Genomic DNA, 11,404 nt, shown 5'->3' with positions numbered 1-11,404 from the left:
AAAAGTTGGAACAAGTAAGGCATTTCTTTTTTTTTCTAGTAACTCATATTTTAAAATTTATTTTTTATATAATTTATTTATTTTCAGTTTTCAACATTCACTTCCACAAGATTTTGAATTTTGAATTGTCTCCCCATCTCTCCCCTCTCCCCACCCCAGGACAATGTGTACCCAGACCACCCCTTCCCCTAATCTGTCCTCCCATCTATTCACTGCCCTTCACCCATTCCTCTCCCTTCTATTTTCCTGTAGGGCAAGATAGATTTCTATACTCCATTACCTGTATATCTTATTTCCCAGTTGTATGCAAAAACAATTTTTAACATTCATTTTTAAAGTTTTGAGCTTCAAATTCTCTCCCTTCCTCCCTCCCCACCCACTCCCATTGAGAAAGCAAGCAATTCAATATAGTTCATCCATGTGTAGCCATGCAAACTACTTCCATAACAGTCATGCTGAGAAAGACTAACTACATTTCCCTCTCTCTTGTCCTGTCCTCCATTTATTCCATTCTCTCCCTTGACCTGTCCCCCCACAAAAGTGTTTGTTTCTGATTACCCCTTCCCGCAAAATGCCATCCCTTCCATTATCCCCCCTGTCTTATCCTCTTCCCCCTTGCTTTCCTGCAGGGTAAGACAGATTTCCATACCAAATTGAGTGTGTGTTATTCCCTTCTTAAGCCAAATCAGATGACAGCAAGTCTCACTTGTTCCCTCTCACCTCTCCCCTCCACCTCCATTGTAAAAACTCATTCTTTTTTTTTGGAGGGGGGAAGACTGGGAAATTGGGGTTAAGTGATTTGCCCAAGATCACATGGCTAGTAAATGTTAAGTGTCTAAAGTCATATTTGAACTCAGGTCCTCCTGACTCCAGGGCTGGTGCTTATTCACTGTGCCACATAGCTGCTCCTGTATAAAAACTCATTCTTGTCTTTTTTGTGAGATGATTTACTACATTCTACCTCTCCCTTTCATACATAACACACACACACAAACACACACTACACCTACATACATGCATACACATAGACATGCACACATACATATCTATCCCTGTCTCTATGTATATATTCCCTCTAACTACTCTATTGCTGATAAAGATCTCGTGAATCACAAATATCATCTTTACATACAGGAATGTAAACAGTTCAACTTTAATATGTCCCTTATGGCTTGTCTTTCCTGTTTACCTTTTAATATTTGTTTTGATTCTTGTATTTGAAAGTCATATTTTCTATTCAGCTCTGGTGTTTTCAACAAGAATGTTTGGAAGTCCTCTACTTCTTTAAAATTCCATTTTTTCCCCTGAAATATTATACTCAGTTTCGCTGGGTAGGTGATTTTTGGTTTTAAGCTCTTCTATCCCTTAGCTAAATCTTGTGTTATCCTGATTGTGTTTCCACAATACTTGAATTATTCTTTCTGGCTGCTTGTAATATTTTCTCCTTGACCAGGGATCTTTGGAATTTGGTTACAATATTTCTAGGAGTTTTCTTTTTGGGATCTCTTTCAGGAGGTGATTGGTGGATTCTTTCCATTTCTATTTTGCATTCTGGTTCTAGAGTATCAGGGCAGCTTTCCTTGATAATTTCTTGAAAGATGATGTCTCTAGGCTCTCTTTTTGATCATGGTTTTCAGGTAGACCAATAATTTTAAAATTCTCTCTCCTGGATCTATTTTCCAGGTCAGTTGTTTTTTCCAGTGAGATATTTCACATTGTCTTCTATTTTTTCATTCTTTTGGTTTTGTTTCATAATTTATTTTTAAAATAATTTCTTGATTTCTCATAAAGTCATTAGCTTCCACTTGCTTCATTCTAATTTTTAAGGAATTATTTTTTTCAGTGAACTTTTGGACCTCCTTTTCCATTTGGCCAATTCTGTTTTTAAAGGCATTCTTCTCCTCATTGACTTTTTAGACCTCTTTTGCAATTTGGATTAATCTATTTTTTTTAAGCAACTGGGGTTAAGTAACTTGCTCAAGGTTACACGGCCAGTTATTTCTGGGTGTGGTGCTAAGTGTCTGAGCCCGGATTCGATCCCAGGTCATCCTGACTCTGGGGCCAGTGTTCTTACTCGCTGTGCTACCTGGCTGCCCCTGGGTTAATCTATTTTTAAAGGTGTTATTTTCTTCAGCATTTTTTTGGGTCTTTGTTAGCAAGCTGTTGACTAATTTTTCACGATTTTCTCACATCACTCTCATTTCTCTTCCCAATATTTCTTCTACTTCTCTTACTTAGATTTTCAAAATCCTTTTTCAGTTCTTTCATGGCCTGTGACCAATTCATATTTTTCTTGAAGACTTTGGATGTAGGAGCCTTAACCTTGCTGTCTTCTTCTGGTTGTATGCTTTGATCTTCCTCATCACCATGTACTTAAGAAAATACCTTTCTACCAAGAAAGTAAGTTTTTACAGTCTTAACTCCCCACCCAAACCTCCAGCCATTTGCTCATTTTCCCAGTCAATTACTTGACTTTTGAGCTCTTTGTTAAGTGGAGGGTGTACTGCCCCAAGTTTCAGGGTTTTGTTCAGCTGTTTTCAGAGATAACTCTAGGGACCTGTAAATTCACAATTCCATCAAAGTGGTTATTATCAAAGGAGAGGTGTTTAGTCCTCTCCCGGCCTGTGCTCTGGTCTGTGAGCAACCACAAACATTCTTTTCTGCCCTGGAACTGTGAGGAAGATTTCTTCTCCAGCTGCCACCCTTATCACCCCAGCGTACCTCATTTCCCCAGGACTGTGACCCAGATTACCTGCTCAATTCCCCCATGATCTGGAGGCTGAGAGCTGCCACTGGAGCAGTAGCTGCTGCCACTCTCTGTCTGGGGCTGGGGCCCAACCACAATCCCCTCTCACCCAGGTGAGAGAGCTTTCCCATTGACCTTTGAAGCTGTCTTTGGCATTTGTGGGTTGAGAAGTCTGCAAACCATCACAGTTGCCAATGATTCAGGCCTTGATGTCTGCTTCAGTCCTGTCTGTGGCAGTGAAGTTCACACTGGGCTGTGCTCTGCTCTGAGCACAGTGCGATAGACCCTTTCTGTCAGTCTTCCAGATTGTCTTGCATTGGAAATCTGTTTCACTGTCATTTTGTGGCTTCTCCTGCTCTGGAATTTGTTTAGAGTCATTTTTTACAGGTGTTTTGAGGGGTTTGGGGAGAGAGCTTAAGCAGGTCCCTGCTTTTCTACTCTGTCATCTTGACTCTGACCCCCACAAATAAGACATTTTAGCACATCTTTGAGGAACAAAACTAGGACTGGGGTGTATTGGAAGGCTGCTTTGTAGGCATCTTGGAGTAGAGGACCTATGAGGCTAGTCCTAAGAAAAGGAGAGCTCTCTCCCTAGAATCTCCTTCCAATGACTTTGTCCACAGATAGTATAATCTGATCTGCTATTTCACTATATAAATGTGTCCAGTAAACTGAATTCTTCCTTAACAACAAAGAAGCCAGGAGTTAACTAGAGATTGATATAAATATAAAGTTAATCATTTAGTCTCCTTAAATGATAGGAATTGTCCTAGTTTGAGAGTCAGAGTGACTGGGACTACTCTCAGAACTTTTTATCTAGAATAATTTCTTGAATCACCAAAAGTGGAAGCCAAGTGGCCATTATATTGTGTTTTCAGCTTATAATGAGCTAATTATTATAACAGATTGTTATATGATAGAGTTCTTCACAACCTAACCCTTTCTCACCTTTCTGGGTTTTTAAAAAATTAATATCTTTTTTTTTCACATTGCCAGAATTTCTCCCAGTATCCCCCCACCCCCCGCCAGAAGAACATATAACAACATTTTTTTAAAGAAAAAAAGGAAGAAACAAAAAAAATCAGCAAAACTGAACAATAAATTGAAGAGGTCCAAAAACATATGCAAAAAATCTCATATGTGAGATTCCCTCATCTGAAAAGGAATGGGGTGGAGGTGTCTCCTCATCTCTCTCCTTTGGAGTTATGCTTGTTCTCTGTAATCTTTGTAGCATTTACTTTTAATAGTTTTGTGCTCGTTCTTTCCATTTACATTGTTGTAGTTATTTGGTTTGTTTTTTTTTTTTTTGGTTCTGCTTATTTCACTCTGTATTACATTGCATAAACATTTCTATGCCTCTCTGTATCCATAGAATTTCTCATTTCAGGGGCGACTAGGTGGCACAGTGAGTAAAGTGCCCACCTTGGAGTCAGGAGGACCTGAGTTTGGATCTGGCCTCACACACTTAACACACACACACACACACACACTCACACACACACACACACACACCTAGACGTGTGACCTTGGGCAAGTTACTTAAACCCAATTGCCCTCCAAAAAGCAAAAAAAAAAAACAAAACACCCCAAAACCACAAAGCAAAAAACAAACAAAAAACAAAAACAAGAATTTGTCATTTTTTACAGCATAGTAACATTCTATATGTTTATATACCACAATTTATTTAGCTATTCACTAATCTTTGGGTGTCTATTTTGCTTCTAAATCTTTGTCACAAAAAGTGTTGCTTTACATATTTTTGTATGTAAACTAAATATGGGAACTTTTTTTTCTTATAAGTATTCTCTTTGAGGTATAGTTATCTCTTCCACATCATAGGGGTTAGAGGCACAATGCCCCCACAATCTAGAAAATCTGTGTAAAATTTTTTGGCCCTCTCTTCATACCATAGAAGTCTATTTTTTTCTTTTTCTTTTATGGGGTGTTTCTAAAACCTTATTGTAAAATTTAGGTTAAGCATTTGGCTCTGTGTCATCTGCTGGCCTTTGTGTATCATCTGTGGCTTCTGCAAAACTCCCCTTAAATTCCCATTTAATTTCTTATGCCAACTTGTGATATATTACAACTGAGATGGGGAAAGTCACGATGTGGAAGTGATAACTGTATAATCCTGATGGTGGAATTTCTGGGTAAACAGATATGGACATTTTAGTTGACTTATTTGTATAATTTCAAATTACTTAAAAAAATCATAACCCTGATTCACATATCTACCAGTAACACATTAATGTACTTATCTTGCCATAATTCCTCCAGTATTGACTATTTCCATCTTTTGTCCTCTTTGCCAATTTGCTGGTTTAAAGTGAAATCTCAGAGTTGTTTAAATGTGCATTTTCCTTATTAGTGATTTAAAACATGCTTTCATACATGGCTGTTAGTAGTTTGTAATTCTTCTTTGAAAACTGGTCATATATTTGTATATGTTTACATATGTATTAGTTGTTTATCTTGGACGCTAAACTCTTATCAGAAAAAAAATGATTTAAAGATTCCCCCTTTCCCCCATTTGATGACTTTCTTATCCTAGAGGCATTAATTTTATGTTTTATAGAAGCTTTTCAGTTTCATGTAATTAAAATTATTTATCTTTTGTAATTGATTCTATCCTTTGATTAAAAATATAAAAATATCTCCTACCTTTAGCTGTGAAAAGTACATATATGATCTGCTTCCCTTCTAATTTTTTTTATTTTACTTTTAATACTAAAATCATAATTCTATTTAGAATGTTTTATGGAATAAGGCATAAGATGTTGATCTAAGCCTCATTTCTACCAGACTGCTTTACATATTTTTCCCCAGCAGTTTTAGTCAAATAGATAATTCTTTCTTAAGTGATTTATGCTTTATAGTTTATCAAATACTGGGTTATTGAGTTATATGGTTTCTGATTCTCTCTCGTTTAATCTGTTCCATTGATATACTTCCCTATTTTTAAACTATTACCAAATGGTTTTGATTCCTGCTTTATAATGTAGTTGAAGTCTGGAAGTGCTATTCCTTCCTTGTCCTTACCTTTCAGAGTTATTTCCCTTGATATTCTAGATTAGAGATGAAGAACCTGGGGCTTCAAAGTCACAGGTTCCCTACCCTTATTCTAAATCTTTCATTTTTCTAAGCAAATTGCTTATTTATGGAGTTCTATGAAATATCCTTTTGGTAATTTGATTGGTATTGCAATGAAACTGTATATTAACATTAGTAGTATTGTCTTTTTCATTATAATGTCTCAGCCTAACCTTGTGCACTGTGTATTCCAATAGATTTTCCAGTTGTCCTTTCTTTAAGGACCACTTTGTATTACAAGAAATTGTGATTTGGTAGATTGATCCACAGATATTTTATGCATTTTGTAATTATTTGGAACAGAATTTTCTTTTATATCATTGGCTGTTGGATTTTGTTATTATTATATAGAAATGCTATTGTTTTTTAAAGGTTTATTTTGTATTCTGCAATTTTGCTGGAGTTATTAATTGCATCAATTAATTTCTTTGCTGATTTCCTAGCATTTTCTAAGTAAACCATAACATTATTAACAAATGGGAATAGTTTTATTTCTTCTTTCCCTCTCTTTATACCTTTAATTTCCTTATCTTGTCTAATTGCCATTGCTAACATTTCTGGAACTATATAAAATGATAGTGGAGAGAATGGAAATCCTTACTTTCCTCCCACAGTTACTGGGAAAGGGTCTAGTATATAGCTATCACATATGATGTTTGCTTTTGGTTTTAGTAAGATACTTTTAATGATGTTAAATATAGTCCCTTTGTGCATATCATTTGTAGAGTATGGTTTTTTTAAAGCATAAGTGAGTGCTATATTTTGTCAAAGGTTTTTTTTTGTATCTATTGAGATAATCATGTAGTTTTTTGAGATAATTGTGTTTTTGTTTTTAATATAATTAGTTATTTTGATTATTTTCCTAATGTTGAACCATTCTTGCATCCTCAGCACAAATCCAGCTTGGTAATAATAAATGATTTTTTTTGGATAATTTGTCTGACATGATTTTATTGAAAATTTTTGAATTGACATTTACTGACAAATTGGTCTATGGCTTTTTTTTTCCTTTGCTTTATCCTTCCCTAGCTTAAACATTCGGACTATATTTGTCATGTAAAAGGTTCCCATAAAATACTATCTCAATATTTGAGAATAATTTGTATAGTATTGATATTAATTATTCTTTAAAAGTTTGATAGAAATTTCCTCTGTCCATGAAGAACAGGGGTGGTTTTCTTTGGTAGTTCCTTTTCTGTTTCCTATTCTGAAGTTGGAGTATTTAAAATCTATTTGGTCTTCATTTATTTTGAATATTTAATTTTTTGGAAGGTATTCATCTCTTTTGTGTTCTCAGGTTTGTTAGCATATAATTTTGCAAAATAGGTTTTGATAATTGTTTTTTATTTCTTCTGGTGTTTGTTGTGATTTCACCTTGCTCATTTGCTAGTTTGTTGATTTTATTTTCTTCCCTCTTCCTTTTTAATCATGTTGACTAAGAGTTTATCCATTTTATTAGTCTTTTCTTTTTTTTTGTCTTTTCAAAGAATCAGGTTTTAATTTTGTTAATTTTTTCTATGTCCCTTTTGATCTCCAGTTTACCCATTTCTACTCTAATTATCATTATTTTCTCTTATGTTTTTGAGTTTATTTGTTATCTTTCTAATTTTTAATGCATATTAAATTCATTAATCCTCACTTTTCTATTTTGTAAATGTATGTTTTTAGGGACATAATTTTTACCATGATTACTTCTTTAACCACATAGAAATGTATTGCTTGTCATGGTAATTTTATACTTATAAAATATATTTATAATTATAACAAAATAATTATACTTATAATTTTCTTTTACATAATTAGGTTGTTGTTATTATGTCTCCCTTTGTGTCTGTGTTTTTGTTTATGCTCCCTGAACTGATTACTATTTTTATTTTGTTAAGGTCCATAAAAGATACTTTTACTATTTTTTGCCTTTTTAAATAATTTGTAATATGCCTCTGTCTCTGTGTCATAACACATACTCAGCTTTTGCAAAAAGTTCCATATGGTGCTAAGACACACACATATGTATACACACACAAATATGTATATATAAATCTTCAGTCCCATTTAGAAGATGTTATAGTTGTTCTAGTTTCTCCATCAATTTACTCAAATTTATATTTTCTCTTTTGTTTATCTTTCTGTTAGAATTGTCCAAAACTGAAAGAGGGACCTTAAAGTCTCCTGTCAATATTATTGTATTACTATTTATTTCTTCTTGTAATTCAGTTCATTTTTCCTTTATAATTCAGAGGCAAAGATATTAGAGCATATAGGTTTAATAATGGTATTGGTTTCTTGTCTTTTAGTATAATGTATTTAGTAATCTTTTCAGTATAGTGTAGCTTCTTTGTTTATTTCTATGTTGTGAAATTTTGTTATCAGTTTTGTAGTATGATTGTGTCTCCTTTTTGGATTCACCTAGTGAATAATTTTGTTCCAGTTTCTCATTTTTATCCTGGGTGACTTTGCTTTTTAGATGTGTTTCTTGTAAGGAAGAGATTATTGGGTTGTCATTCTTTTATTTTATTGGATTGTTTAATCCATTCACATTAAAAGTTATGAGAGGTTTATATTTCTCTTCATTTGTCTCTAATACTACATTTTTTTTTTCTGAACTGGGATTCCACTCCCCCAGCTTCTTCCTCTTTAAAGACAATGTTTTGTTTCTTTAGTTCCTTTTACTAATATACTTTAATACTACCTTATTTCCACAACTCCTCCTCATTCTCAAGTCTAATCATATTTGTCATAGAAGTGAGGTAGTTTTGGAGTTTTACTGAACTTATTAATTCCTTTTATCTAGTTATCAAGTTCTTACTTTCTTTTCCTCCTTTCAATTAAGTAGTCAAGGAAATACCTCTTCTTCTCTTACCCTTCAACTTTTTTGTTTGTGAGGGTTTTTCCATTTTTTTGTGCTTTTTTCTAAAAAGAATTTCTTTCTCTTTATTCTGTTCCCTTTCTGTCTGTTTTAGTCTTTTATTCTTTGAATTCCTTGTCCTTATACTTATTATTCCTTCTTTAGTTTCTTCATTCCTGATTGAACTAAAGCTTCTGTCACCTATTTTTGACTCCCTCTTCTAAAGTTTCTATGTTATTGCCTTGTTGATTTGGCCCCCTCCCCTTTTTTCTGTTGCACTTCCCTCTTAGAAGTGTCAATTCCTGTAGGAGACAGAGAGATTAGAAGAATTGCTCCATTATGGAATTTTCCCCATGTCCCTGATTATGATTAATTATCACCCCTTCCTTTCCCCATGATAATTTCCCTTCAATTTTCACGAAATCTTCCCTTTGGGTACATGTCTTCCCATCCTTCTACGTGTCACTTGGCACCAGGAGATTTGATTCCCTTTCTCCTGAGGCAGAATGTTATCCATGGAGGCACAACACCCTCTCAGAGGCAATGGTTTTTCTGAGCAACAAATCCCTATGCATTATACCCATTCAAGGGTCCTATCTTCTTTTTCAGAATCTCCTCCTGTGGGAGTGTTCTTCACCATGATCTCCTTCCATCACTGGAATGAGAGTTCTCTTTTTTCCTCTCTCTATTTAAATTTCTTCCTTTATTACCTCATTCATTCTCCTGTAGACCACCTTCTTTCTGAAACTCTACAGTAGTTATTTGTTACTGTTTAACCCAATAGGCATCTGTCTCTTTTTAGGTTTTCATTTTTTCTTAGGACAATTTATTTATTTACTTATTGGTATTCCTTCTTTCCTATATTTGATTACCTTTGGGTTTCTATGGTCTGGAGTGTTTGCAAAACAAATAATTTGCTCAAATCTTTTTTTTTTCTTTTTTGTCTGAATGCTTCAAATGTCTATCTTTTATTGACCATTCCATTTTGAAAACTGATGATTAGGCCCAGATTTTCAGGTTATATCATTTTGGTTTTCATCTTGATGGGTTCATATGCTCTTCTGAACACATTATTCTGTTCCCCCCTGAGGTGGGCCCAGAATATTTAATTTGAATTTCCTTCCCTTTATATTTGAAAATCTTTCTCTTGGTTGCTTGAAGAATTTTTTTTGTGGTTTTTGGCCTTGGTTTCTTTTTCTGGAGTCAATTTATGGATTCTTTCAATTGGCACTTTTGTTTTCTAAGTTCAGAAATTTTGGGTTAAAGAAAAAGTTACAGAAACAATAAATAATTTTATTAAAGATGATGATGATAATGAGACAATATACCAAAACTTAAGGGATACAACAAAAGCAGTGATTAGAGGAAAACTTATATCTCCAAATACTTATATCAATAAAATAGAGGAAGAGCAGATTAATGAATTGAATATGCAATTAAAAAATTAGAAAAAGAACAAATTAAAAATCCCAAATTAAACACCAAGTTGGAAATCCTAAAAATCAAAGGTGAGATTAACAAAGCTGAATGTAAGAAAACCATTGAATTAATAAATAAAACTAGGAGTCTGTTTTATTAAAAAATCCAATAAAATGGATAAACCATTAGTTAATATGATTTTAAAAAAGAAAGAAAACCAAATCATTACTATCAAAAATGACAAGGGTGAATCCACTATTAACAAAGATGAAATTAAAGCAATCATTAGGAGTTGTTTTGCCTAATTACATGCCAATAAATTTAACAATTTAAGTAAAATGGAAGAATATTTACAAAAATATTAACTGCCTAGATTAAACATAAGAGGAAATAGAATATTTAAATAGACTTATTTTAGAAAAAGAAATTGACCAGATCACAAATGAGCTTCTTAAGAAAAAAGCATCATCACCAGATAGATTTACAGGTAAATTCTACCAAACACTCAAAGATAAACTAATTCCAATATTAGATAAATTACTTGGAATAATAGGCAAAGAAGGAGTTCTATCAAACTCCTTTTATGAAACCTGATACCTAAACCAGGAAGAATTAAAAAAAAAGAAAATTAGAGACCAATTTCACAAATGGATATTAATGCAAAAATCTTAAATAAAATACTAGCTAGAATACTACAACAATATATTGCAAAGATTACACATTGTGACCACATGGGATTTATAGTAGGAGTTCAGGGATGGTTCAATATAAGGATTGATATAATCAATTATTAACATAATTGATTATATCAATAATAAAAGTAACAAAAAATCAAATGATTCCATCAATAGAAGCAGAAAAACCTTTTAGACAAAATACAACATTCATACCTATTAAAACACATGAAAGTATAATTATAAATGGATTTAAAAAAAAATTTAAGAAATATCTACCTAAAATCATCAGCAAACATTATCAGTAATGGGAATAAGCTAGAAGCCTTCCCAATAGAGTCAGGAGTGAAACAAGGATACCCATTATCACCAGTTTATTCAGTTTTGTACTAGAAATGCTAGCAATAGCAATAAGAGAAGGAAAAGAAATAGAAGGGATCAGAATGGGCCTATAAATCATCAACATTTATATGTGTCACTCACAAACCCTATAAGAAGAAACAGTAAGAGATATTTCATTTAAAATAACTATAGATAATATAAAATTCCTGGGTATACACCTGCCAAGACAAACCCAGGAACTATATGAACATAATTACAAAACACTTTTTATACAAATTAAGTCAGAT

This window comes from Petaurus breviceps, unplaced genomic scaffold, assembly GCF_028583685.1.
Source record: "Petaurus breviceps papuanus isolate PSGF00001 unplaced genomic scaffold, PetGlider_PUasm1.0 37, whole genome shotgun sequence".
Taxonomy (NCBI): domain Eukaryota; kingdom Metazoa; phylum Chordata; class Mammalia; order Diprotodontia; family Petauridae; genus Petaurus; species Petaurus breviceps.
This window is presented reverse-complemented; position numbering follows the sequence as displayed.